At 38.9% G+C, this 2500-nt stretch overlaps 1 protein-coding gene across 1 annotated transcript in view; it reads right to left on the bottom strand.

Annotated features, from left to right (window-relative positions):
• Positions 1-693, bottom strand: part of LOC138966586 (uncharacterized) — a 10281-nt gene extending 9588 nt beyond the window's left edge. Inside the window, exon 1 of the mRNA XM_070338868.1 lies at positions 535-693. The gene's annotated coding sequence lies outside the window, so the exon portion shown is untranslated. The remainder of the gene's footprint in view (positions 1-534) is intronic.
• Positions 694-2500: the final 1807 nt, after the last annotated feature.

Genomic DNA, 2500 nt, shown 5'->3' with positions numbered 1-2500 from the left:
CTAGCTATGCTTGCAGTGAATTGGCTAGATGGCAGAAGGATTTAAATTGAATTAAATGTTATTTTATAATTACAAAGTAATTCCGGTTTTGCTCGAGGCGGCACTGATTTCAATTTGAGGGTTTAAAACGAATTAAGTAATTCAATTTACTTTGTGTTTTATCGTTTGAAAGTCAGCATACGTATGCGGAGATTTTCTGGAAGTAAAAACTGAGTAAGCACGCCAGCAAACAAACAATTATACACAAAATACAAATAAACGAACGAATATAAAAGAAAAAGGAAAAAGAAGAACAAAAGAAAGAAAGAAAGAAAGAAAGAAAGAAAGAAAGAAAGAAAGAAAGAAAGAAACAAACAGTAGTTATTTCTGCATGTCTGTCCTTTGAGGCCTGAGTCACACCATACTTCTTTATGGCATACATATCTTATAATATATAAAATCAACGCGAATGCTAATGAAACCTTTTGCATCTCATCGCTTGAAAGGTATCACTGTGAACTTATGAATTAGCAAGCAAAAACTAACACCACTTACCGACTGTATTGTCGAATTTCGCCCGATAAATAATTAAAGTCCACGGAAGCAGCTATTCGCAATCGAGCTGATATGGACAGTGATACCTCTTGCTTAGTTATGCACACTGAACACACTGACCGATACCCTTTTGAAGCGGCTGACAGGGAAGTTATTATCGAATCATTCTTACGTCAGTCCTGAAAAAGAATCGGGAATTCACGATGAAGCTAGGAGAGTCTTTCGGCCTGAATGCCCCCCCCCCCCCCCCCCCAAGTCAAATGTCAACCGCCTTACAAGGACAACTGTAACAGTTCCTTAAAAAAAAATAAAAAAATCATGTATAGTTTCAACACATCATTGTCCGTCACATAGCCTGTTTTGAACGATCTTCTTTGATTTTGATTTTCAAAGATCAATGTCACGCTTTTGGACCATGACTCATATGTCATGTTTACTCTGAAAATGTGCTCAGAATTAAAGAAAATCGGTGTATGCAAGTTAGATACTGGCTTATTCTCCAGAGCTGTGTACTATTTACTGGCATGCATTTTCAGTACTCTAAATGATTATAACGTATATTAAATGGCAACTAGAATGTTTTCTCTTTACTTTTTTACTTTTTTTTAGTAATACTCCACTTAGATAATTGATACTGACATGCAACAAACAAACAAAAAGTATATATTTTTGTCTTCCTTTTTTACAATCGTTAGTGTTCAAATCCATGTCACAATTTTTGGCTTCCATGTGACGAAATTTACTGAACGCAGACAAACTAAATGTGCAAGTATTTCAAATTCTTTTTCTGCAGGCCATTGATAAACATGGAACCAGTTTTTATTTATGAAATCAATTTATATAGTTAAAATGTCTCAATTAAGTAGAGAAATGTCAACTTCGTAAAGAGGTTTCCACTGGTGCACAGCTCTGGGAGCGTATTCAATACTGTCCGTCTACTTGTCGTACGACAAGCGCCTCGGGGTTTGATAGCTCTCGGTCCGATAAATTGTATCGTCTTGTCGTATTCTGGAGAATAATCCTAATACGTCCACATGCTTCGCCGAGACGAGCGCAATCCGTCTCGGTGTTTGAGTATGAGCTAGCCAATTTTTACTTTTTGTAGTCTTTGTGATGACAGGTTATCAGTGTTGATATTTCAGTTTCAGTCCGACAGATTTACTAAAATTTAATGTGTTGATATTGCTTCACGCGATTTGTTACTTTAAATCCAGACGTATGTGGCTTTTTATTGGCAGGAACTCGTGCGATGGGGAGAAGAGCAGCTTCCCCTCTGTTGCCCGCAGATAATGTTTGTGCATTGAATGTGTGTGTGCGTGCGTGCGTGCGTGCGCGCGTGTGTGTGTGTGTGTGTGTGTGCCTGTGTGTGTGTGTGTGTGTGTGTGTGTGTGTGTGTGTGTGTGTGTCTGTGTTTGAGTGGTGAAATAAAGTGTTATAGAGTTTGAAAACAAGGGAAGATCGGGGAACCAGAAACTGAATAATATGTTTCTCAACACCTTTAACAAAAACAACCCATTTTTAAACGCGCTATCGATTTTTCTTTTTATATTGCAGCTTTCGGTTTTTTTTGTTTTTCTTCTTTCTTATCTTCCTTACTGCCGGCTTTCTCTCCTCCGTTCTTTATTTCATTTTCCATGAGTATTCGACTAAGACTGTGACTCGTTCTAGAAATGTGTGTGTGTGTGTGTGTGTGTGTGTGTGTGTGTGTGTGTGTGTGTGTGTGTGTGTGTTAAGAACAGAACAAAAGATCCCAGCATCCCCTCCTCCTCTTTATAGATAACATTGACAAGAACCTTTTGTGGTGGAGTGTTTGGGTGGGAACGAAGAAGGGGGGGAGGGGAGGGGGGGGGGACGCGGGGCGCCACCGAGTGCACTTTCACACATCTTTTTAATGTTGTCCCTCATACCATGCGGCAGGGATTCCCTTATTTGGAAAATGAAAATAAGGAAATATGCTTCCAATAAC

Source organism: Littorina saxatilis, linkage group LG5 (genome assembly GCF_037325665.1).
Source record: "Littorina saxatilis isolate snail1 linkage group LG5, US_GU_Lsax_2.0, whole genome shotgun sequence".
In the NCBI taxonomy this organism is placed as follows: Eukaryota; Metazoa; Mollusca; class Gastropoda; order Littorinimorpha; family Littorinidae; genus Littorina; species Littorina saxatilis.
The sequence above is the reverse complement of the archived record's forward strand: the minus strand, read 5'-3'. Positions and strand labels throughout refer to the sequence as shown.